Source organism: Pavona decussata, unplaced genomic scaffold, assembly GCF_977016875.1.
Source record: "Pavona decussata unplaced genomic scaffold, jaPavDecu1.1 SCAFFOLD_69, whole genome shotgun sequence".
NCBI lineage: Eukaryota > Metazoa > Cnidaria > Anthozoa > Scleractinia > Agariciidae > Pavona > Pavona decussata.
The window spans coordinates 3052215-3079818 of record NW_028145488.1 but is presented as its reverse complement, the minus strand read 5'-3'; the positions used below and the strand labels follow the sequence as shown (position 1 = coordinate 3079818).

Here is a 27604-nt window from a genome sequence, read left to right as displayed (position 1 = left end):
CTCTGAATTTATAGTTTTCCATTAATGTTATTATGCGGAATGCCGGTTTGTTGGGTATCTTTTTTTTTTGTCTTCATCGTAGCCACAAATCTGCACATTAATTTATGCATTTAACTCTCCCCGCTCCTAGCTAGTAAGGATGTATTTTTCTGATTGTCTTCAACAGAAGCGGCCCGATCAAAATCTATTATTCAGGCACATATCACGAGAGAGGGGATCCACTCATCCCTTCCTGTGTTACCTCAAATCATTATTATTTTTTCATTCATTAAACCTACGGTAGTCATTAAAGTCTGCCTTCTCCCAGAAGGGATTTATTGTTCTGATCGTCTTGAATAAAATCAGCCCAATCAAAATCCATTATCGGCGTGTGTATCACGAGGAAGGGGACCCACTTATCTCTACCTGTGTGACGTCAAAGCAAATCATCATTTGGAAAAGTTGTTTTCGTTCAATGGCGGCCACGTGTATGAATTTAAGACTCTGTTCTGCCATTTTCAGAAAGAAAACAAACCTTTTTCATACGGTAAATTGAAATAATAACTTCCAGGTAGTACTCAACAGTTTAAACAAGGGAAATTGGGAGAGTTCACAGCGAAGAAATTACTTAATTACTTATTACGACGTAATCCTTACGCACCATGTCAACATCTTGTGAATGTCATATACACGTGTCAACAAAACACGCTGTTAATTTTATTTCGTCATTTTACAACGTAAAATTCAAAGGGCATCTTATTTACGTTGTGATCGCATGACGTAAACTTATCATCGCGTAAAATTACGTCGCAAAATCTCGACGTAATACGGAGTTCATTCACTGAATCTGAAGGTAAAATTACAACATTTGTTGTATTAAGAGTACGACGTTAAGGTACCACGTTCAATTTAGTGAGTAATTTCACGTCGTAATTATTACATCGTAAACTTAATAAGTTAAAATCAAAGTGTCATTCTGAATGTTTAATAAGTTAACATTCTGAATGTTTAATAAGTTAACATTCTGAATGTCTAATAAGTTAACATTCTGAATGTCTAATAAGTTAACATTCTCAATGTCTAATAAGTTAACATTTGGAATGTTTAATAAGTTAACATTCTCAATGTCTAATAAGTTAACATTCTCAATGTCTAATAAGTTAACATTCTGAATGTTTAATAAGTTAACATTCTCAATGTCTAATAAGTTAACATTTGGAATGTTTGATAAGTTAACATTCTCAATGTTTAATAAGTTAACAAAAGAGTGAATCATTTTCAGTTCGCCGCATTTCAAATCAAGGCTACAAAACGCACAACGGACCTTCATAGAAGAAACGATATGTACATTTATTATAATGATAGTCATTGAAACATCAACAATGCTACTGGGTACAAGATCATAATTGACATGAAATGGCGCCTAATTGATTATTATTTACAAGGGAATAGAAGGCTACAAAGCGCACAACGGACCTTTAATAGCTTCATAGAAGAAATTAAATGTGTAAGCGATATTCAATTATAAAGAGAAGAGTGCTTTATTGGTAAAACTTCCTTTTTGGAACCAGATCGAAACACAAGAAACTTCATAACTGAAACGAAATGGCGCCTTATTGATATATTCACTTTGAAATAAAAATTAAATGTTATTTATTTTACAATTCTAATTGCGAAAAATCAAACTATTTTTAGAACACGTATCTAAAGTTACTATAAACAATTATGTACAAAAAGAACAAAATTTCTAAGTTGCAGGACAATCTTTTATTGTCCGAAATGAACACCTGGTTTTCACTAGAGACGTCGTAGTTCTTATCTTATCATACTAAATTTCAGTTAAAGCCGGCCAAGCGTTCCCTTCGTTAACGGATAATTTTTTCCAATAATTGTATCAGTTGTTGTACAGAAATAAAGGCTAAGTGAACATCACAGATTTATTGGGCGCTCGGTCTAGTCTTACACGTTCCGAGAGCGAGGGCAGCCCCGGGAGCCATGCCACAGCCATGCGACTCTCACTCCCGAAAGTGTTTGCAAAGGATGAATGGGAAAGAAGGAACGAAGCCTCCCAAAAGGAGAAGGACAGATTCCAGAGACGAGGGGGCTCCGAGAGCACGGGCCACAGCCAAGCCCCCAACCCCCCCGCCCCCTCTCCTCCCTCCCTCTCCAGGAAAACCCAGACGAGAACTACAATAATGTCGTGGTATCCAATCGATGGAATCGATAATTCATGACAATCGATATCAATCGATACCCAATCGATAGATAAATTGGTATCGATTGGTTGCAGATTGACGGAACCAGAATCGATGCATAAAAAACTAGGTATTAATTTCGGACAACAAAGAATTGTCCTGCAAAAAAGAAATTTTGTCCTGATTGTACATAATTATTTTATTTACATGGAAATAAAAATTAGATGTTATTTATTTTGCACTTCTAATTGCGAAAAATGTCAAACTGTTTCTTGAACATGTATCTAAAGATTATGTACAATAAAAACAAATTGCTATGTTGCAGGACAATCCTTTGTTGTCTGAAATTAACTCCTGGTTTTCACTAGAGACGCAAGCACAAGCGCAAGCATGAAAATGCTTATTTTACCGGGAAAACGGCCTCGACCCAAGGATAGACACAAGCGCAATTGTTTTTCTTTTCTTGTACTTGTGCTTGTGTTTGCGTCGCGTTCGATTTGATTGTGCTTCTGGCTCTTCTGTAGTAATACTGACCGGCAGTTATTGTACATAGATCAACAATAAATAAAAGCTAAGTGGACATTACAGATTTGTTAGACGCTCGGCCCAGTCCTAAACTTCCCGAGAGCGAGGGCAGCCCCGGGAGCCATGCCTCAGCCAGGCGGCTCTCGCTTCAAAAGTGTTTGCAAAGGATGAATAGGAAAGGGACTGAACCCCGAAAAGGAGAAGGACGGATTCCAGGGACGAGGGGGCTCCGGGAGCTTGGGCCACAGCCAAGCCTCCCCGCTCCAGGAAAACCCGGTAGAGAATTACAATTACATAGTGAGCCATTACGGCAACTAGACAACACTCCCTTATGCGGAGTAACAAATGCATTCTTCAAAAATTGTTTCCATTCATCGATTCAATAATAAATTTATGAAATGAAAAATGCAACATTAAAATTTAGCCGCGATTCCATAATTGAATCTTGATTAGATTAATGATTGGATTAAATAATGGTATGTAGTTGCCTATTTCGATTCTCAAGAAAATTAATGCAAGATTTCTAGAGTAAGAATTTATCTTCTGAAGATTTCATTGTAACGACGTGAGACGTTTCCTTCGTAATGTGCTTGCACGTGTCAACATGTTGACGTACAAGACGTATATCTTGTACGTATTACCCTACATTTCTTTTAACAAATCGACGGCAGATTTCTATCGTCTATACTCTTTTATAAAAACTGAATCATTGTATAATGTAACTCGAGGGATTTGGTTGGCTTAGCGGTCATGGTATATGAGCCATTATACCATGGCCGAGAAATGGCGACCATTTATTGCCTTCTGGTTGTTCTTGCACAGCGAAATCAGTAAGATCTAGTAATATTTGTTGATTGTTTTTATTAAAACAATTATTCCACTCGCTCTTGTTGGATATGATATGATTATAGCCAACTCGGGGCTACGCGCCTTGTTGGCTATCTATCATCTCATATCCAACCCGCACTCGTGAAATAATTGTTAAATAGACCATAATATGACGTCATAAAATGTTCAAAACTCAAGTGGAGCCGCAGGCGAGTGGTTTCACTGCCAAGTTTTGGACATTTTATGGCGTCATTTTATGGTTTATAAGAGTGTAGACCATAGAAAACTGCCATCGATTTGTTTTTTATAATAACATGGAAAAAGTACGGGCGGAATTGGCTTGTTTTTTTCGTTGAAACATTGTAATTTTACCTTCAGATTCAGTGAATGAACTCCGTAATATTACGTCGAGATTTTGCGACCTAATTTTACGCGATGATAAGTTTACTTCGTGTGATCACAACGTGAATAATATGCGCTTTGAATTTTACGTCGTAATTTGACGAAATAAAATTAACAGCGTGTTTTGTTGACACGTGTATATGACATTCACAAGATGTTGACATGGTGCGTAAGGATTACGTCGTAAATTTTACGGTGTAATATTCGTGACAGTAATATGACCTCCTGGACGTTCAAGAGGTGTTTGCACGTCTAAAATGTGCTCAAAGTGTTTTGAGCAGTAATGAACGCCATAGTTTTCCCATGTATTTTACTCTTACTGCAAATAATGTAGTTTTATCTGATGGTTACTTAAATATTTCTTCACTATCATTCTGTATCTATCGATTAATGCAATTAAGACTTTTTCTCTTGAGTTACGTTGTCAGTCGCGTTCTTTATAGTCCGGCTGTGAGGTGCCAAGGGGCGTACCGTGTCTAAAAATGGGTACCGGACTGTCACGTTCCTGACAAGAACAATGCACTTTAGAAACACTCAGGGACTATTTGTTCTCTTATGTTTGTAGCTTTGGTTTATTGATTGCATGATTACCGAATATCCGTTTTTTGGCTAGCCGCACAAAGCTTTTTTCATTTTTATTTCCTTTACGTCAAAGACATGTATTAAGATCCTTTTTATGAAAGCACGTTTCTCAGTTGCGAGGAGTTTTCAAACTGTAAGGAGTTCACGGAGCTATTTCTAACAGAGTCTCTAAGAGAATGTGGAGTAACTTGTTCTCAACCCTGGAGTCAAGATCAGACGTAAGTTACGCTTGTAAAATTCCATGTATTCTTTCCTTTCGTTTTTTACGGCATTGAATTCGTAGTTTTTCCGTTTCTTTAGACTTAGACAATTGTATTCTTTTTAGTTTTCACCGCAAGTGTTGTAAATAGACAGCTCAGCCTGATCCTAATAAACACATTAGTCTTGCTGCCCTTGCCGTGTACTTCACTGTGGTTGACCTGGCGAACTCCAGTACACAACACCCCGTGTCTGCGGTACTGGGAACGCGACAGTGAAAAGTCTGACCAAGAACAGTTTGAGGTAAATTGTAACTGAGTAATCAGCGCCGAAAATGAGTGGCCAGGAAGCCGATACGCCAAAGAAAGGAGAAGTCTCGTCACATCAAGAAGTAGTCGGTCAAGATCTCGATAGAAGAGTTAGAACATTGTCTAGAAAGCGTTAGAAAATGAAATCGATCAGAAACATCAGGAAGCAAATGTCGTGCACAAGATGCTCAAAGACATCATACGATCCACTGAGGGGATAAACGAAGGATCGGATCTGGACGAAGTCTTGCGTGACCTCGAAGGATTCTCTGGGGAATTAAACATAAAATTGCAAGAAATAAGAAGCCTTTACGCGCAAGATAAACACAATTACTTTGGGGACGTAGAAGTTCGTCTTGTGGAAGAGAGCCTAACTCTCGACCGAGCAATAAAGTTAATACAGGAAATAAAATGTAGACAATCCGACAAATTGTTGGAGACAAGCTCGCGTTTATTTCGCGCCGTAGCAAATCTTCTGCAGGCTCGTCCAGAGCGAGTAGCGCCAGAATGAAAGCGCTCGCCGAAGCGGCAGCGGCACGGGAAAGCGCGGACTATGAGAAAATGGTAGCCGAAAAAGAGCACGAGCGCAAACAACGCGAAGCAGAAATTGAGCGCACACGTCAACAAGAACGCCCGGAACACGCAAAGGAGCTAGGAATTATCGTAGCGGAGAAAAAAGTCGCAATAGCACATGCGAAGCTCAAAGCGATCGAGCAAGCTATAAATGAGGAGGAAAATGAAGAAAACGCGAAATTAGAAATCGAGGGGATTCCAAAGGCTAAAAGTGTTGAAAGAACATCCACGTGGGTTCATTCTTTTTCACCGCCGGAAATTCCTCCGCCTAAATGTAACTCAACAGAACAAAGCACTCTTCTGGCGAGAGGCCCCGAGAGACAAGAGAACACACCTCTCAAGGGAATTTCCGGAACCCCACGCACGAAAGTGTGCTCGACCCCATACCAGCGTGAAGACAATGGCAAAAATTCGCGGCACGTGCTTCCGCAATCGTTTATCGCATCAACACCAAATAACATAATCGGGAGTCAGTTAATTGAGTCGTTGACATCTGCAAATCAACAAATAGTTTCGGGATTGGCAAGACAAAATCTTCCGAAATGTCATCCAGACACCTTCAGCGGAGATCCCATGCTGTTTCATCCGTGGAAAGCAGCTTTCAAAGCAATGATCAGTGACGTTAACGTGTACCCCGTTCAGGAAATAAACTGTCTGCGTAGTTTCACCAGCGGAGAAGCTCAAAAACTGGTTGACAATTACCGGAAGTGAAAACAGCATGATCCCGGCACGCTATTGAACGACCTATGGGGGGAGTTGGAGAGGCGTTTCGGCAGCGCGGCCGTAATAACTAAAGAATTGTTGGAGCGTTTCAACAAAACCGCTGCTTTCAGCGAAAACGAAAATGCTAAGTTGGACAGTCAATTGACCTACTTACCAGGTCTCGCGTGCCTTAACTTTCCAAATACCATACAACCGATTGCTGAGAAGTTGCCTCTTTCTTTACGCGGAAAATGGGAGAAAGAAATCGCTAGGTACTCGGAGAAAAATGGAGATGAGTACCCCGGCTTTCGTGTCTTTTCCCAAATAGTCCTAAGGCATTCAAGGATTAAAAACAATCCAAACATTCTCGCAGGCGCCACGCACACTCCTAATAGCTCATCAACCTCACCCAATCGCAGAGTTCAGAGTAAGAGAACACTTAAAACAAACACAGGGCCAGCTAGTGTCAAACTGGAGTCAGCCCCACCCAAAATCGAGGAGACAAAACGATGTTCCTTTCACGAACGAGGTGGTCATAGCTTAGAAGAGTGTAAGGCTTTCGGTGCTAAGCCCCTGGAAGAGAAAACTGACTGGATCCTTAAGGCCAGACTTTGCTATCGCTGCCTATCCGAAGGTCACAGGGCCAGCCACTGTAGGAAGAAAATACAGTGCAGCATATGCAAAGACGATCGCCACATCGCGCTTCTTCACAAGGAAAGGCCGAGGAGATTTGCCGCAACACACGGAAATCGTTGACACCAAGTGTACACTCGCTTGTAAGCCTATCGAGGGTGGCGTATCATGCAGCAAATTGCTATTGGTCGACGTGAAGAATAAAGGGAAACCAAAGACTCTCCACCGAATTTACGCTATCGTTGACAAACAAAGTAACTCGTCCTTGATCAGCAGCGAACTCGCCGATGAGCTAGGAGCGGTCGGTCCGGAGGAAAAGTACCTTCTCACCACATGCAGGGGCGAGAAGGAAATCAAATACGGACGGCGAGTCGCAGGTGTAGCCATACAATCCCTTAATGGAGTAACGTCAGATCTACCCACCCTGATCGAGTGTGACAGCATCCCTCACGATAAGCGCGAAATTCCTACACCGGAGATGGCGAGGAGATTCCCTCACCTTCACGAGATTGCAGGCGAAATCCCACCCCTGGATCCAAACGCAGACATCCATCTGCTTCTCGGGAGAGACGCCCCAGAGCTGCTCAAGGTTCGGGAGTTCAAAAATGGACCCAAAGGAGCCCCATGGGCACAAAAGCTTTCGCTCGGTTGGACGATAATCTGACAGGTGTGCCTATACATCGTCGGAGGCCCAGCACACGTGCTCCCTTGCCGCACCAGTCTCCTCTCGGCCAACAACGGAGAGCCTTGGAAGAAACACATGGAGCCAGAGCATTACGAGTTGATACCGTGCCCCAACCAGTTTAGAATCAAGGAGAGCTTCTCAGAACGGAGAGAGGATCCGGAGAACGATATCTTCCACACCACACGAGAAGATAACGACGTCAGCCTTTCCTGCGAAGATCGAAAGTTCATCGAAATAATGGAGACCGGTATAAACAAGAACGACAGCGGTAACTGGGAGATGCCACTTCCCTTTCGTCATAAAGATACCAAGATGCCCAACAACCGAAGTCAGGCAGTCAACCGCTTAAATGGTCTTATCAGGACGCTAAGAAAGAAACCACAAATGGAGAAAGACTACCTGGAGTTCATGCAGAAGATCTTAGACAAGGGTCACGCATCCCCAGCCCAACCAGCCAACTCCCAATCTGGCCGAGTATGGTATTTACCGCACTTCGGTGTTTACCACCCCAAGAAGCCGACTCAAATACGAGTGGTGTTCGACTCATCTGCCGAATTTGGAGGTGTATCACTCAATAAGGAGCTTCTTCCCGGCCCGGACTTGATGAACAATCTTTTGGGAGTCCTCATTCGCTTCAGAAAGGAAACAACGGCCGTAATGTGCGACATCGAACAGATGTTCCACTCCTTCCACGTGGACCCCAGCCACAGAAACTTCTTACGCTTTCTGGTTCGAAGACAATACTCCTGGGAAGCCTATAACGTGCACCTTTTTGGTAACGGTCCCAGCCCAGCCGTAGCCACGTTTGGCCTTAGAAGAACGGCATCTGACGGCGAGAAGAAATTTGGTAAAGAAGCTGCTCAGTTCGTCCACCATAACTTCTATGTAGACGACGCCCTAGCCTCACTACCCACAGGTGAACAGGCCATCGCACTCATCAAAACGACTCAAGCGATGCTCGCTACAGCGAACTTACGACTTCACAAGATCGTGTCAAACTCAGTTGAAGTAATGGAGGCCTTCCCAACAGAAGACAGGGGGAAAGGAGTGCGGGACCTGGATTTGCACCATGACAGCTTGCCAGCACAGCGCTCGCTCGGAGTCTCCTGGGATCTTGGGAAAGATAACTTTCCCTTTCAAGTTTCTCCGCCTGACAAGCCATTCACACGAAGAGGAGTGCTCTCGATTGTCAACTCTGTGTACGACCCCCTATGCCTTGCTGCACCAGTGCTGTTGGAGGGGAGGTTACTGCTACAACAGTTAGTAGCCATGGGAAAGAAAACGAACGAAAACAGACCGTTAGGATGGGACGATCCTTTACCAGACGCACTTCTAACCCAATGGCAAAGATGGCGAACCTCACTTAACGAATTGGAGAAGGTATCAGTTCCCCGCTGCTAACGCCCAGCTGACTTTGGTACTGTTGTTCGGAGAGAAATTCACGCGTTCTCAGACGCAAGCAAGAACGCAATCGGAGCCGCCATATACCTACGCCAAGTTGACAGCAAGGGAAAAGTTTGCACAGCGCTACTGTTAGGCCAGTCTAAAGTAGCCCCCTTACAGACAACAAGTATTCCCCGCCTAGAACTGTGCGCTGCTGTTCTGGCTGCGCAAGCCGTAGCGAAGGTCATCAAAGAAATTGACATGAAGATCGCTGGTATCACCTTCTATATGGATTCGAAAGTTGTCCTTGGTTACATTCAAAACGAGAGTTGGAGATTCTACGTTTACGTCGCAAACTGTGTGCAGCTAATTCGCAAGGTCTCCAGTCCCAACCAATGGAGGTACGTGGATACAAACGAGAACCCTGCAGACCTTGCCACACGTCGTCTGAGTGCAGAAAGTCTCGCGGCATCAGACTGGTTCACTGGACCACGCTTCTTACAAGACGAAACAGCAGAAACAAACGGAGAACAACAGGAGATTCCAATAAGCGAAGACGACCCAGAAGTTAGGAAAGAAGTTTCGACTTTCAGCACACAGACAAACAAACGCCATGGTTTGGGAGCTGAGAGGTTCTCACGTTTTTCAAGCCTTTCCTCGCTGCAGCGCGCAATTGCAAATCTTATTGTTCAGGTCAAGGAGTTTAAACGGAGAAAATTCAAGACTCGAGAAACAAGGGAGCGGAAGCCAGTGGCAACAAAGACTGCACCGCGGCTGTGCAACCCCACATTAAAGGAGCTTCAGCAAGCCATGGCAGTCATAATTCAGACCGTCCAGGAAGAAGCCTTTGGAGAGGAGCTCAAGTTGTATCGTGGTGAACATCTCAGCGGGGATGAAAGCCGTTGCGAGCGAATTAGTGAGAAGAAAAGCGAAATGAAGAAGTCAGCCCTATATCGATTGGATCCATTCGTTGACGACAATGGCATACTTCGCGTAGGTGGCCGCTTGCGACGTGCAAGGCTGGAGTACAAGGAGAAACATCCTGCGCTATTACCTAAGGGTTACCACGTCTCAAAGCTAATAGTACGCCATTATCACGGTGAAGTCCATCATCAAGGACGACAAATTACACATGGCGCCATCCGACAAGCTGGGTATTGGTTAGTGGATGGCAATCACGAGGTAGCAAAGGAGCTCAGTCTATGTGTTCTTTGCAAGAAGCTACGTGGGCCTCACCTGGAGCAGCAAATGGCTGATCTACCCGCCGAGAGGGTAGAGGCTACCCCACCGTTCACTAACGTTTGCTTTGACGTTTTCGGACCCTGGCTGATTCAGACTCGAAAGACGAGAGGAGGAACCATCAGTTCTAAGCGTTGGGGTCTTGTCTTCACCTGTCTAAGCAGCAGGGCTGTCCACATTGAGGTCTTAGAGTCTATGGACACAAGTTCCTTCATCTGTGCACTTAGACGCTTCTTCGCGCTTCAAGGCCCCGCATCGCTACTCAGGTGCGATCGAGGTACCAATTTCATAGGAGGGAAGTCAGAACTAGATGAAGCAATGAAGGAGATGGACCAACGCAGATTGGAGCGATACGTCAAAGAACAAGGTTGCGAATGGCGTTTCAACCCACCATACGCTTCGCATTTCGGCGCCGCATGGGAGCGGCAGATAGGGACCATACGCCGCGTGTTGGACGCCATGTTCTTGGAGCTCGGGGGATCGCAACTCACACACGAACTTCTAGTAACACTAATGGCGGAAGTAACGGCGATTGTTAACGCACGCCCCATAACCACCGTCCTGTCTGATACGGAGGAGCCTGAACCCCTCTCACCTCCCATGCTTCTGATTATGAAAACACGACCTCTCGGTCCCCCGCCTGGAGAATTCCTACCTGTAGACCTATACTCACGGCGTCGTTGGAGATGAGTCCAATACCTTGCAGATCAGTTTTGGTTGCGATGGAGGCGGGATTATATGCAGACACTACAAAGCAGAAGCAAGTGGAATAGTTCAAAGCAAAATCTCAATGCTGGTGATATAGTCCTTGTCAAAGAAGACGGCGCCCACCGAAACAACTGGCCTCTCGGACTGATATCCGAAGCTATCAAGAGCGAGGATGGTGCAGTAAGGAAGGCCCAAGTCGTACTGTGGAGAGAGGGCAAGAAGAAGACATTCTTACGCCCAATAAAGGAGCTTGTTCTGTTGGTACCTGTTCAAGCCGATGGAATGCAACCTACTGAACACCTAAGTAAAGTTTAATGGAGCAAGGATTGATCATCCTTGGGCGAGGAGTGTCTCGTTCCTGACAAGAACAATGCACTTTAGAAACACTCAGGGACTATTTGTTCTCTTATGTTTGTAGCTTTGTTTTATTGATTGCATGATTACCGAATATCCGTTTTTTGGCTAGCCGCTAGCTTTTTTCATTATTGTTTCCTTTACGTCAAAGACATGTATTAAGATCCTTTTTATGTAAGCACGTTTCTCAGTTGCGAGGAGTTTTCAAACTGTAAGGAGTTCACGGAGCTATTTCTAACGGAGTCTCTAAGAGAACGTGGAGTAACTTGTTCTCAACCCCGGAGTCAAGATCAGACATAAGTTATGCTTGTAAAATTCCATGTATTCTTTCCTTTCGTTTTTTACGGCGTTGAATTCGTAGTTTTTCCGTTTCTTTAGACTTAGACAATAATTTGTATTCTTTTTAGTTTTCACCGCAAGTGTTGTAAATAGACGGCTCAGCCTGATCCTAATAAACACATTAGTCTTGCTGCCCTTGCCGTGTACTTCACTGTGGTTGACCTGGCGAACTCCAGTACACAACACCCCGTGTCTGCGGTACTGGGAACGCGACACGGACCATCGCGACCCCCGAAAAATTCAAAGAATTTGATAACGCGACCAAAAACTTTACTCATGCTACCCTAGTACAAAAGCGAAACCAAGAACAGTGTCTTATCTCTCGGCCCATTGCGACCCCCAAAATAAAAAAGAATTTGATAACGCTACCGAAACCTTAAGGTGGTACTGGAGGCTAAATCGGATCTTCCGAATCATGACCTTTTTTAAACATATGAGAGATTACTTAAAGTGGGACCTGTGTGCCAAATTTCAGGGATCAAGACTGAAGACTGCACTGAGACGCAAAAGTGATTTCACTCTCCCCCTATGTAAGACCGAGCGTTTGAAGAAGTTTTATTTTTAGCCGTGTCTATAAGATGTAGATATTTTCTCATTTCCTCTTTGTTATTATATTTTTAGCCATGTCTATAAGATGTAGATAATTTTCTTATTTTCTCCTTGTTATTATTAGAATTTGTAAATATCCCGTAATTCAGCTTATGGCTGCAATGGTGTTTATAATAAAGTATCTATCTATCTCGAAGCGTTCCCAAGTAATAAGCGAGAGAAGTTTGGTTTCTACGGGGTCTTTTGCGGAAAAAACACAGACTGCCTACTGCGAAAAATCCTTGTGTTGTGTTCGTGTACAATTCCCCAAAGAGCACAATGTTGAGAGATCTGTCAATATGCTCCCTTTTACGTGAAAGATGAGACCGTTCTGGATCTCTAGATGGAATTGAATTGAATTATTGTCTTAAAGACATCATCTTTTGCGATCAACTTAGTGGTGACAATAAAGGAAATGAAAACATGGACGCTATTGAGGCCGAGAATTTCCTAAAAACCGGTAATTTGAAGATCTTAGCAGTCTATTACGTGATTAATATAGTTTGTTTGATAAAAATGTGCAAAGTAGCCTCGATCCAGTACCACCTTAACTCATGCCACCTTACGGCCTGAGTAATAATAACATACAAGTCTACTTTTATTATAATTTTCCCCTCTGAAGGTTTTTCTGGTGGAGGTCAGTCTTCAGTACATGTAGCAGGTTACAGTCAGTTTCCTTTACCTGCAGCCTCACAAACACATTTGAGAGGTGGAATTAAAGGTAGGTGGGAAATACTTAAAACAATATAAAACTACTCTAAAACTAAAATTTTCGTTTTAAAAGGGATTTTTCTCATCCTGAAGAAAATGCCTGTGAAAAATTGGTTGCCATGATAACATCAAAGTCAACAAACACTAACCAACCACATCAAGTTTTTTCCCAGATAAGTTTTCGAAAAATCCCATCATGGGCTTAATGCACAAATATTAAAAGAAGTGATTCAAGTTCAAAGTCAGTGCAGGCAGAACCTGCCCCCATCTGGATGAGGGTTGTCCAATATAGACAAACTGATACGGTCTGAAAAAACCGCCTTACGATCCGTACAGTTTATACAGACCGTAAAGACACTTTTCGGTCCGTAAATTGCATCTCATTAAGGACACTTAGAATATTTCCACGTCTTATCTGAGAGAGGGGCTTCTACGGTTTGACGATTCGTACGGTCTGTACAGATCGTAAAGGCACTTTTCGGACCTTATACGGTCCGTAAATTGCATCTCATTAAGGACAGTTAGAATATTTCCACGTTTTATCTGAGAGAGGGGCTTGTAAAGTTTGACGATCCGTATGGTCTGTACAGATCGTAAAGGCACTTTTCAGTCCGTATACGGTCCGTAAATTGCATCTCATTAAGGACACTTGAATATTTCCACGTCTTATCTGAGAGAGGGGCTTCTACGGTTTGACGATCCGTACGGTCTGTACAGATCGTAAAGGCACTTTTCGGACCTTATACGGTCCGTAAATTGCATTTCATTAAGGACACTTAGAATATTTCCACGTCTTATCTGAGAGAGGGGCTTGTAAAGTTTGACGATCCGTATGGTCTGTACAGATCGTAAAGGCACTTACGGTCCGTAAATTGCATCTCATCAAGGACACTTGAATATTTCCACGTCTTATCTGAGAGAGGGGCTTCTACGGTTTGACGATCTGTACAGTCTGTACAGATCGTATATGATCTGTACAGACCATACGGATCGTCAAAACATTCACCCGTCGCTCAGGTAATGAGATGCAATTGTCAGACTGTATACGGACCGAAAATCGTCTTTACAATCCGTACGGAACGTAAGGCTCTGTTTTTTCAGACCGTATCAGTTTATCAAACCATACGGATCGTAATTAAGGCTGTGTTTTCAGACCGTATCAGTTTGTCTATATTGGACATGTCTGATCTGGATGGGATTAATAGTCAGTTTTCACATAAAATCCTGATTTAAATTGACCCTAAACACCTGTTTATTGCGTGAATATAATTTTTTTTGTTATACAATAACGCTGTTATGCAACTGGAAAAGGCCCCTGCTTTTGCAGGCTCTGATCTGAGATACCCCACGACCCACTTTCCATTTATCTTGTGGCTCTCTTTAGGAGTATAATGACAAACAAGTTTGCTTTATAGTATTTACTATTTTTCCTTCTGAAGGTTTTTCTGTTGGAAGTCAGTCTTCAGTACCAGGTTACAGTCAGCTTCCTTTCCCTTCTGCCTCTCAAACTTATCTAAGAAGTGGAACTGAAAGTAAGTGTAAACATCAAAGTATCGGTAACATTTGCAAATATTGAAGGGCTGAATAGCATAACCAACCCATGACTTAATTTTCAGTTGAGTGACTTTTTGTTGTGTAGTTTAAGATTGGCTGCAATTTTTGCAAGTGGTCTTGAATTCATTCAGGGAATGTTGCTCCAATGTTTTAACTGCCGTAGTTACTAAAACAAGGAATGACCTAAATGACCTAAAATGACCTAAAATGATCTAAAATGACCTAAAATGATCCAAAATAAATCTGAAATATTCTTAAATGACCTAAATGAAGTGAAACCAAGATAAAATTACAGAATTACAGAACTGAGTGCTTACGAAAAGTGCCGATGGTTGGACGTAAGCCAATTCGATGACAAAGTTGCGTAAAAAAACCGCACTAGAGCGAATCTTTTTTTGTTTTTGGTAAAAATATCGGCACTGACCAATTTTTTTTGGGTTCGTTTACCGGTCGCACATTAAAAGCCACACGACAAAGCTAAATACTTGTCTAAACACTGATAAAACGCTTTTGAAAACACGTATAGGCATATCTGTGCATCAATAGGCCTTATTACGGTTTTCGGTATTTTTTCCCGCGAACTATTTTTAGTAGCAGTACACGACTGGTTCGCTTTGCAGACAAATGTATGAAAAATTCAAAACACAACTGGACGCTTTCTGGCACAGCTACGTCCCTTCATTTTTTTTCTTAATCCTCTTTCTAGTGTCAAAAGTTTCCAATTCATGAATTTTTAGAAGCGATGTTTTATCAAAATTATTTGACATCGGATTTCCATACAAACACTGTTTTTTCAAGCCTGTTTGCCTACTTGTCAAAATGGCGCCGAAAACCGTGATAAGGCCTATTTCCTTAAATAAACACGCAGTTAACAAGTTAAGGGTAGCGCATGAATAAAAGATAACTCTGTGCCAGTTCCATATGAAATAGCTGCATCAATCAATACCGTGTTGCTGGGCGAAACATAGAACTTCGCTTCGTACCAATCAAAACCGCGTTGCTGGGGAAAAACTAGGCACTTCATACCAATCAAAACCACGTTGCTGAGCGAAACTTGGAACTTCGCACCAATCAAAACCACGTTCCTGGGAAAGAACTAGACACTTTGCATCAATCAAAGCCGCGGTTGTGATACAGTAATTATCGGGAATTTCCTTGCAGAAGTCTCTGGTAGAGACGAAACGTGTTGGAAATAAACTACAAGAAGTCTTCTGTTGTGCTGCTCACTAGTCTTGGTTATAAAATTAAAAAAATAAAATAATTTTAGATCATTTTAGGTCATTTTAGATCATTTTAGGTCATTTAAGGTCATTTTAGATTCATATTAGGTCATTTTAGGTCATTTTAGATCATTTTAGGTCATTCCTTGTTTTAGTAACTACGTTTAACTGCTGCTTTGTAAATTTTGCGGCAAAGCAGTTACATTGAGTGACGTTTCCTGAAAGAAATCAAGGCCACATACAAAAACTCCGGTAAATCTAACCTAAAACAAGAAAAAGTGATTTGAAAAGCCATTTGGACAATTTTATGCTCTCAGCCCTTCAATAATGAAGGGCTGAGAGCATAACCGACTTATGTCAAATTTTAGCCCAGTTTTCAATTCCACTCAGATTGGGTTATTCCAGAAAAAATCCTCACCCCCCTGACGGATGGGGTCGTTTTTTAACCCCCCCTCTCACCAGGATTTTCTGAAGCACAAGACCCCCCCTCCTGTCTTGATTTCCAAAACAAAAGACCCCCCCCCCCCCCCTCTCTCGCCTGGATTTCCGGGAAAAAATATTAGGCTTAAATTTAATTAATTTTTAATAGAAAATACGCACAATCACGTCTAGAAGATGTTCTTATTTAATTTCTAAAGCTTCAGCTAATATTAAAAACTCCATCGTGTGGAACTAAAAAAAGAAAGGAGCAACAATGCGAAAAAGCGAAAGTGTTGATTTTTTCTGGAACAACCCATTTGTCTGAATAATTGCTCTCCCTCGTTTTGAAAACATTTCACGGTTTTACAATCATGGACAAAACCAAACACGGACAGCACAAAAACCACTTGCTTACTATTTCTCCCTACTAGTTAATTCTACCACAGAACGTTTCTTCTCTCTCCCAGCCCCTCCCCCTATGCAATGACAAACGAAAAGACAGCCAAAAAAACACTCCCTTACTGTTTCTCCTTTCTTAATTCTAGCACAGTTAATTCTCCCTCCCCCCTCCCCCTTATGGAATGTTGATGTGGGAAGTGATGCTTGCCAGGAAACTGTTTGTGACCCAAAAGACAACAATGAGTCAGGGGGAGGGGGAGGGGGGTTTGGTAGTTTGCTTGTCTACAAGTGAATGCGCTTGGAAGGCAAAATTTCTTATAGGTTTTGTCCACGTCAGACTCATTGTTTTCCAAATTAGCGGTAGCCTTAAAGTTTCCACTGTCCACGAGCTGTGTTTAGTCGCATCTGTTGTTGTTTCTATAAGTAACATTTGTGATGACATCATGGTTTGCTTTTGCGGGTGACGTTGTAATAAGTCCAAAATAGATCAAGGCTGTTGGGAAAAACAACTTGCGTAATGTACTGGCTAGTTGGTTTGGCTTTTGTTTGGTGAAGTTTGTAAACACACGACATCTACGGATCTTTTGAAAAGTTATGAAACTTGACGAATGTGGCTCACAGTAACTGGTTGAAACGTTGTCAAAAGAATCCCTCCTTGGTAGTGATGACAGTGCCTTGGCGAATTTTTCATTTCAATTATCAAATCCCGCGGGAGCATCACAGACAAATCCTTCCATTTGCAAGGTGTTTTCCAAGCCTTATAAATGTGGCTTGCCAGGCTTGAAATTCAGTATGTAACGATTAACTTTACAATTTCAAGACAATGATTCAATAACAGTATGATTAACATACATTTTCAACAGTTAACACCGACTTCTCCTGAAAACAATAGATAGTCAGTACCTTTCATAGAACTGCCGTTAACTGTGTTAATCGTTTAAATGGCTAAATGTCTTCCTGTTAATCGTGTGGAATTCTAGAATTTTGCGTTATCAAGAGTGATATTGCGACAAACAGGACAAAGCTGGATTTTACACCAGGAAATGGGCACATTTTCTCTTGGAGAATGTAACTATTTACATTTCTGACATTCCTGTCAGGCACGTATACTTAGTAGTTTGTAACAGAATCAAATAAAAACGTGACAGGTAGGCTTCTTTTTGTTGCTCCCGAAAAAATACCGCTTTCGTGTGCCGTGTTTCAAAGACAACGAGTCTATATTGAATACAAGTATTCTGAATACTCAGTGCATTGTCCTTTTGGTAATCCAGTGTCTATAATGTTATCGATATATCTTTACAAGATGGTAAAAATTCTCAATGGCATTAATACAAAACACAAATCGGCGTAAAAAAATACTGGACAGTGTTTTTCAGTCGAATTGCAGTTCACATGCAAAAATTCGGACAAATCCGAGCAAAATTGAAATACGGGCTGAAATTCGACATAGGTCGTTTATGCTCCCAGCCCTTTAATTGAATATATCAATATTATATTCATATAATCATTGGGTCGGTTATGGTCTTAGCCCTTCAATTGTTTGCTCCTTGCATTCATGTACCTGCTACATGCTGTTGTCTCATTGTACATTCACTTTGAAAATAAAAGTGCTATGTTGTATAATTTTGTTATGGCAATTTTCCCCTCTGAAGGTTTTTCTGGTGGAAGTCAGTCTTCAGTAGCAGGTTACAGTCTGCGTCCTTTCCCTGTGACCCGACAAACTTACCTGACAAGTGGAACAAAAGGTGGGCGAAAACATTTTGTATAATCCTAACAACTGTCACATGGCAACAATAGATTTTTAAAAGGACACTGTCACAGACGCGCATGCGCCAGCTTTCGAATCCCAACTTGAAAAGATCAGCCTGACTTTTTTTAAGTTTGAAGTGCCAAATTCAAAATGGCGTCCATGAGTGGCGGCAGCTATGGAGGTAAACGAAGAAACTCTGGGCGAAAACGACTCTTCGATTCCCCTAAAGGAGCAAGAAAGGAATGGTCAAAATGCCAGAAACGCACATATATCAAGGAAAACATTTATCCTTTGACATACAAGCTGTCAGAAGCACAGGTCATCAAAATGTGTGACACAGGTTACCATGTGGTTTGTTACGTGCGAAAGGCTTCCCGTGGATTTCCCCGGCTGGGCACATTTTAGTACTCATGCCTAGGTTTGATCGCGAGTTTGTACCAACATTCCAGGGACACGGCTCGGTCGGGAGCAAAAATGGTACCCGATTTGAAATGAACTTTGTTTTCGACAAAAGCCTGTGTCTCAATAAATGAACTCCTCCGTAAATGAGCTACCCAGGAGGGACCGCACATCATCCTTCTTGCCATATGGTGAGGCAGGAAAGCGAGAGCTTAAGTTTCAAGCAAATTTTAGCGAGGTTTTCGAAGTGCTGTCCTTAAAAGACTGGCCAAATTTCATTGAAATTCGACTTGTAGTTTGCTACCTTCCATTAGCATAATAAAGTGATGCACGTGGACCAGCTGCTGAGAGATAAACCACTCAAAACAGCATTTGGAAGCACTGAGAAGTATTGAAAACACAGCAAAACACACTGGGTAAGCTTTACAGACTTAATTATATTTTTTGTGGGTTTTGTGGGAATATTGTTGTCTAAATTTTGATTTAATTTTAACTCCATACAAACTCTTAAATCACGCTTGCATGGTAACCTGTGTCACATACATTTTGGTGACCTGTGTCAGAAGAGGTTAATTTGCTAAATATTAGCCAAAGTGAAAAGAAACCAAATCAAACCCTTCTTCTCAAGACAGAAAATACAGGTAAGTGTATTACAATCTAGTGCTGCCGGAAACCCATATAAATGCCAGTCACTGATGGGTAACGTGCCCTTATTTTTAACTCGTGAATGCGCGCATGCGCAATGAACGAGTTATAGCGATAGCTGACTCTCGACTTGGTCAGTCGATCAGTCGATCAGTCGATCAGTCGGTTTTGTCGTTAACTTTCGGGCGTGCGCAGTGAATGAGTTTTAAATTCAATTAGTGGAAAAAAACACGCGAACATTTGTTGTTCATGGCGCATCAGGAAATTCTTATTCAATATGTAGAGAATAATTTGACGATCATTTAGTGCAAGAATGGCGATTTTTCGTTCAATCTGAGCAAAGTTTCAAGTTTTTTCAGTTTTTCAGAAAGTCCGGGGTCGTAAACTCAATTAGTGAAAAAAAAAAAAACCTGAAAATTTGTTTCACGACGCGTCAGAATTCTCCCATTCATTCTGTAGAGAATAATTTGACAATCATTTTAGTGTAAGAATGGGGATTTTTCGTTAAATCTGAGCAAAGTTATAGGATTTTTTCGTTTTTTTCTACGAAGTGCGGTTTCTTTCAAGAATTAAAAATAATTTAATTTAAAAATAATTTAATTAAAAAATAATTTAATTTGTCAGTTTTCACGCGAAAGCGGAACGTGCCATGTCACGCATCATTGACGTCGTAAACAAAATTATGCAAATTTCTGGTGAAATGAACACTTTTAAGATCTTGTCAGCTTTCATAGAGGTTTCAAAGGGAAAAAATGTTTCATTTTCGAAATTTACAACTGATAATTTATGGGAAAGCAAAAGGACGCGGTCGATAAATAATTCTTATTTAGCAAGAGCTTGTCATAGTTCATTATTTTTACTTGAGGATTGCGTGGACTGAACTCCAAAGGAAAAATTTCACGCATTTATGTCGGGCATGAATCGTAATGCGATACTTTGTTGAACATATTTCCCTTTGTGAGATCGGCTTGCCCTACAGTAATTTTGTAATTTTAATTCCCAAAAAAACTTCACTTGCCCATCGGGCAAGTGATGGTTAGAATCCACTAGCCCGATCGCGAAATCCAGTAGCCGCGGACTATCACACGAATTTGCATGACGTAGCTGCACATGGCGTGCTCCTATAAACTTTGAATAAAAAAAACACGTGATATTTTTTAATCGGCGCATCAGAATAATCGGCTTATTCAATCTGTACAGAATAATTTGACAATCATTTTAATAGTACAAGAATGGTCATTTTTCGTTACATAATCGGGCAAAGATATAATTTCTTTTAGCTTTTGAGGAAGTTTCCGTAGCCGTCTAAATTGCAATTACTATGTGTCATCTGCATTCACGAGTTGGCTCACAGGAGCCTTTGATTAGTACCACACAAGAAGGGCACACATGCCTGTTACCCTTTCCAAGGTGCCCATGCATATGTCTGGCTAAAATAAACTGCCTGTATGCAGCTTTGCGAAAAGCCCTGGTACTATTATCCTCGCGGTCCTTGGGAATGTCTCCTATGTTCCTGATACACAGTTCTAGCACATCACTGTCCAGGCACAGTTTGGCATAACATGCTGATGTTGTGATACAGGTCCTAAACCCGCAGCAGTTATTTCCCGTAGCTAATGTGGCATCGGCAGGCAACACTTACAAACACACCAATCAGGCCAGCCTCCGGTGGGACCTGGAGCTGCCGCAGTATCAGATGATGTTGTGGCAGATGATTCTGTGGCATTTACAGATGATACTGTGGCCATATCCTCCAGCATGTCATCTTGTTGACCAGAGACCGCATTGTCTAGATCATCAGCGAGGTCATCTTTCATAACAAGGAGAGAATCGATGTACTCCATACTCCCCACCCTCTCCGCAATGCTCGAATGGCCAATTTCTGTACCATCCCTTGGCAAGTGTGGCAATGAACTCCTGAAGACATCATGAAAGAGAATGCCATTGGTATGAATATGCATACTGGTCCCAACATTATAATTTTGCCAAAAAAATACTGCTGTTTCTTGAAGTGGTGATGTCCACTGTTCGAAAACTAAAGCACTCTTTCAGTCACATTGTTGTTGTAGTTTATTGAGGCAAGTGAAGAGAACATGAATCAAACATTTAACTGCAGGCCAAAATACACCTTTTCTCTGCCAGTGCACGTGGGACAGTTTTGTAATCATACAGGATGTGTGAATGAAACTGAAAAGAAGAGTTTAGAAGTTTCATGGTTTGGCAAAGTAAAAGTGTGACACTTGAAAACCGGTAATAGTACCTTCACATCATTATGTTCCTTGGCTCTCTGCTGCTCTTAAGTCTGAGAGGCCTCGCTACTTGAGAGCCAAAAGCTCTGTTTTGCGGCCTCCGTTCGCTGCTGTCCGTGGATGAGTATTTACATCCGTGGATGAGTATTTATGTCTTGCGAATTCTGGAAACCGTGAACAAACACAGATTCATTGTGACTTTGTCAACCACAAAAGAAGTAATGCCATTATTCACAGCCAACGTACCTTATTTTTGCATGGTTTTTCAGTGGTTACACACTGGCATAATAAATAATCGGTGCATACGATATTACTTCCTTTGCAAGGACATCCATGATTACCACCAGGTTTTTTTCTTGGTGCTACAAGAACTTTTGCACTTGCAAAAGGCTGATGAGGGTTCCTTAACATTGCAAAAATAATTATTCCTGGTTTAGCTGTTTACATATTCATTATCAGAAGCAAAATACATGCAAATATTTTAATTCGATGTTCAGAAAGACCCTGAAAATGTCTACGCTCGTTTCGTAAAATATGCCAAATGATTCAAAGACAACCACTTGAAAGCCTAGAACATCACAGACAAGGCACAACAATGGTCGTTATTCTTAGATTCGATTGGTGAAAGCACTCTCGATATATTTGAACAGCTTGGTGACACAGGAACGGATCTGGACGGAGCCATCAACGCGCTACTAAACAAGTTCAAAGAATCGCAAAACCGGCTGTTCAATATACACAAATTTCGTGGTATCATCCAAGGCTGGATAGACACAAAGGTTTCAAGCATACAGGGATACGGGCACGTTTTCCATGAACTCACCATAGTAGACGGGATGGTCTTGAGAGGGGATAGGATTGTCGTACCGGCAAAACTTAGACAGAGGATGGTAGAGATAGCGCATGAGGGGCATCAAGGGCTTGTACGGACAAAACAGCTCCTGAGAGCACATGTATGGTTTCCAGGAATGGACTCCCAATGTGACATGTTTGTATCCACTTGCATTGCCTGCCAATCTAACACACCTCAAACACATCGCGAGCCACTGAAGATGACTGAACTACCTGAGGGACCGTGGGATTAGGTCAGCATGGATTTTTGCGGGCCCATGGCTAATGGAGACCTTGCCCTCATATTCTACTGTCAATATTCCAGATACCCAGTGGTCGAATTCGTGGGATCCACTAGTGAAAAGGCAACCATCCTGGTGTTCAAGAGGGTGTTTGACACATAACTGAAAACGAATCAGTACGCGGATAAGAGAAGACACACAGCTGTGATGAAAATCAAAGTCGGGGACACGGTATTGTGCAAACAAGAACGGAAACACAGCTTAACGCCCCTGTATGACCCGGCTCCAATGGTGGTTATTGGTGTCAAGGGAAGCATGATCACGGCCAAGAATGATGTGAAGATTCATACCAGGAACTACGCGGATTGAAAGCTGCTTAAGAACGGGTGTAGAGAATTGGTTCAGTGTGATGACTCCGACAGTGAAGACGCATTTGAGCTGGACGCTGTTACTGTGGATAGAGCAGGTTTGGAGCAGTCCAGAGCAGACCGCAGTAAAAACGCGGTGCCAACAGATAGAATACACGAACCTCAGCATGGACAACAGCAGCCCAGAGCAAGCGGCGATACAAGCGAAGATGAACGTCTGCAGAGAGCGGAACGGCATCCTCGATCAGACCGTGACAGTGACCGTGAGCAAAGACATGCAGACTGTGACAGGCCCAGGAGGAAAATAACGTCTACAAAAAACACTAGATACAAAGACTTTGTCTGTGAATAACAATATTTATTTGTTTATTTTGTTGTATTTCACTCCACATAGACTAATGCACTCTTGAACTTTATCCGCAAATGGGGGAGAGATATGATAGCGTGGAGGGCCTGGACGCGTGGAGTAGTGGGAACATTATGTATTCACAATATATATTCTCACGTTTTGCACTATGTAGATTAGTATAAGCGGTACACTAAACGAACATTAACGGTAGCCCATGATTAAGCGTGTAATATGACTAAAGGACATTAAACCATCATGGCTGCCAACTGTTTTCAAGTTGCCCAGAAGTGGATATCTATTGCGCATGTCAATCCGTGACAGTGTCGCTTTAAGGGTCAGTTTTCAAATTATTAAAAAATGAATATTTATTTAAGTTGACTTTACTGTGTGTACAAAATTTTCTTTGCCATATGCTAAGTTAATTTAATGCTTTTGTCTGAGCCATATTTTCTCCTCTGCCAATGACCTGAATAGCCTGCCACAGGAGACACTTGTTTCAGTCCCTATTTCACCTGTGGGTGAATAAAGAGCTGGAAAAGGCTTCTGCATCTCAAGCTGTGGTGTGAGGACTTCAGAAACCAACTTTGCATTCTTCAGTGTCTTTCTTTATGAGAATAATGACATACAAGTTTGCTTTTATTAATAATTTTCCCCCTCGGAAGGTTTTTCTGGTGGAGGTCAGTCTTCAGTACATGTAGCAGGTTACAGTCAGTTTCCTTTACCTGCAGCCTCACAAACACATTTGAGAGGTGGAATTGAAGGTAAATGGGAAATACTTAAAATAATTACATTAAAAATACCGTAAAACTAAAATTTTCGTTTCAAAAACGGATTTTTTATTTTCTGAAGAAACTCCCTGTGAAAAAATTGGTTGCCATGATAACATCAAAGTCAACAAACAATAACCAACCACATCAAGTTTATTCCCAGATTAAAATTTTCGAAAAATTCCTGAAGTTTCATGGGCTTAAGAGTCATTGTCTGAGAAAACCAGGCAGAGGTCAAAGATGGGGGTCGGCCAATTTCCTTCAAACTTTCACCATTTAATGTCTGTCCGAAATGATAATGAATGATGCTATTTAGCAATTCCCCTGCTGTTGCGTTTCGTAGTTTGACCACCCCGCCTGGTTTTGACCCTCACTGACCCTGATGTCATGCAAAGTATATGCAGAATTTGAAGCTCAATAAAATATATTTCATGTCATTTCTGGGGACTCATATCGATTGCTTGTATTGTTTACTTTCTAAAAAACGTTGTTAAAGGAAATTATCCTAACTTAACATAAAACTTAATTTTTTATAGAATTGTGCAATTTCCTTGCGATCGCGAAAATGTCTTGGGCCAAATGTGAGGCAATTTCGAAACTGTTTTTCTCAGAGGTGCGGTGTTCCTTTCCGTAAAGCCAAACAACCGTTCTCCCAAAATCAGCAAACTCTAACTTGAGCCATTAAAATGCATTTGCATGAGCCACGCTCGAAGCCAAAAATGACTCAGTATTTTTGCCAATAAAGTTCCACAGCAGGTTTTTCTTTATTTCATCTTCTTCTTCTTTTTTGGTTTTTCCTTTTTTCGTTTTTGGATAAGCTCAATGAAACTATCCTAACTCTCGAGGTAGCTCTTCCCTGGAAAATTTAGTTGAGTGACGCTTTGGGCACAAATAACATCAAATTGGTGTTAGCTCACACTTGATTTGAGTAAGCGTGACATGTCACGGTAATTGACAATAAAATTTGTGTCAAACGTGATCATAAACAGAACACATTTGATCTCGCTTCTTTTCACATATGCATTTTAAACTTGGTAACAACAAGCTTTTCCCTGATACTAGATTAAGCCTTGGAGTTGATTAAAAGCCTTATTGTTAATTAAAATAAAAACAGCATCAAATACCTGTGAAACTTGCCACGGCAAGAGAAGCTTGATTACCAAACCTCCGGTATGCTCGTTACATAACAAACAATTGAAAGAACAACAAATATTTCTTTTGTAATGCATTGGGTTCTGCCATGGATCTGAAGTGCTCTTTCTGGTCTGTGAATTCGCCTTGTGGCGCTGAAGGTGTTGGTTTGAGGATTTGTCCCTTGTTATCCTGTACACGAGATATTGAATCGCATCTTGTCAGTCTTGGTTTGGGAAACAAGCGTGGCGTGACCAGTTCAAAGGTCTCCGATCTCCCTGAAGATGAGAAGAGAGGAATGACTGTTTGCCCCAGACATCACAAGAACCTTACAACAGACTGGACCGGCCAAAAACAAGACTATGTGTTGCCACCCAAGTCATAAGGGACAACGAAAGAGCAGCACACAAACCCTACAAGTAAATGCCAAGATCTCACTAAGGCATTTTTGAGCTGCATAACGCTGTTGTTCCCATCGGTTGACGTTCGTTTTTATGTTAACTGACTGACTGACTGCATACTAGACTCATTTAAAAAATATAAACAACATAGCATTTACGGTCATGGGAACCGCGAACACGAAGTTTAGCGCATTTGTTTACATTTGTTCCGCAGAGTCGCAATGCCACCTCAAATTAGTCGTATCACAGGGACATCAAAGTTACCTGCTCTGTTGCGAATCAAATCGGCTTCAGAGATCTTTGAACCCGTCGCGCCACGCTTGCTTCCCAAACCAAGACTGAGGAGATGTGATTCAATATCTCGTGTACAGGATAGCAAGGGACAAATCCTCAAACCAACACCTTCAGCACCACAAGGCGAATGTACAGACCAGAAAGAGCACTTCAGATCCACGGCGGAACCCAACGCATTAGTTGTTCTTTCAATTGTCTGTTATGTAACGAGCATACCGGAGATTCAGTGATCAAGCTTCTCTTGCCGTGGCAAGTTTCACAGGTTGTCATTGCTGTTTTTATTTTAATTAACAAAATTAATATCGTCAACAGACTGACTTCAAGACTTAATCTAGTATCAGGGAAAAGCTTGTTGTTACCAAGTTTAAAATGCAAAAGGGGAAAGAAGCGAGAAATGTGTTCTGTTTATGATCACGTTTGACAATTATCAATTACCGTGACATGTCACGCTTACTGAAATCAAGTGTGAGCTAACACCAATTTGATGTTATTTGTGCCCAAAGCGTCACTCAACTAAATCTTCCAGGGTCAAGTTCTTCATTTTCGCAATTGCAAGGAAATTGCACAATTCTATAAAAAATTAAGTTTTTATGTTAAGTCAGGGTATTTTCCTTTAACAACGTTTTTTAGACGGTAAACAATACAAGCAATCGATATGAGTCCCCAGAAATGACGAAAAATATATTTTATTGAGCTTCAAATTCTGCATTTATTTTGCGTGTCATCAGGGTCAGTGAGGGTCAAAACCAGGGGGGGTGGTCAAACTACGAAACGCAACAGCAGGAGAATTGCTTAATAGCATCATTTATTATCATTTCGGACAGATGTTAACTGGTGAAAGTTTGAAAGAAATCGGCCGACCCCCATCTTTTACCTTTGCCTGGTATTCTCAGACAATGACTCTTGATTCACAAATTAATATTAAAAGAAGTTATCCAGGTTCAAAGTCAGTGCAGGCAGAATCTGCCCCCATCTAGATGGGATTAATTGTCAGTTTTCACATAAAATCCTGATTTAAATTGACCCTAAACACCTGTTTATAGCGTGAATATAATTTTCTTTGTTATACAATAACGCTGTTATGCAACTGGAAAAGGCCCCTGCTTTTGCAGGCTCTGATCTAAGATACCTCACGACCCACTTTCCATTTGTCTAGTGGCTCTCTTTATGAGTATAATGACTTTCGAGTTTGCTTATAATATTTACAATTTTTCCTTCTGAAGGTTTTTCTGTTGGAAGTCAGTCTTCAGTACCAGGTTACAGTCAGCTTCCTTTCCCTTCAGCCTCTCAAACTCATCTAAGATGTGGAACTGAAAGTCGGTGTAAACATCAAAGTATGGGTAACATTTGCAAAATAATATTGAAGGGCTGAATAGTATAACCAACCCAAATGACTTATTTTTCAGTTGATCACATTTTGTTGTTTAGGTTAAGATTGGCTGCAATTTTTGTAGGTGGCCTAATGAATTAATTTAGGGAATGTTGCTCCAATGTTTTATCTGCTGCTAATTGTAAATTGTGCGGCATTAAGCAGCAAATAAAACATTGAGCGACGTTTCCAGAAAGAATTCAAGGCCACATACAAAAACTCCGGTGAATCTGAGCTAAAACAAGAAAAAGCGATCTAAAAAGTCATTTGGGCAATTATATGCT

The 27604-nt window shown here is 41.5% G+C and overlaps 1 long non-coding RNA gene and 1 pseudogene across 1 annotated transcript in view; both read right to left on the bottom strand.

Moving 5' to 3' along the window:
- The window catches only part of LOC146477792 (uncharacterized), a 299841-nt gene that overhangs the window by 159357 nt on the left and 112880 nt on the right, over positions 1 to 27604 (bottom strand). The gene's annotated exons all lie outside the window — the stretch shown is intronic.
- Positions 19238 to 21563, bottom strand: LOC146477795 (uncharacterized; annotated as a pseudogene).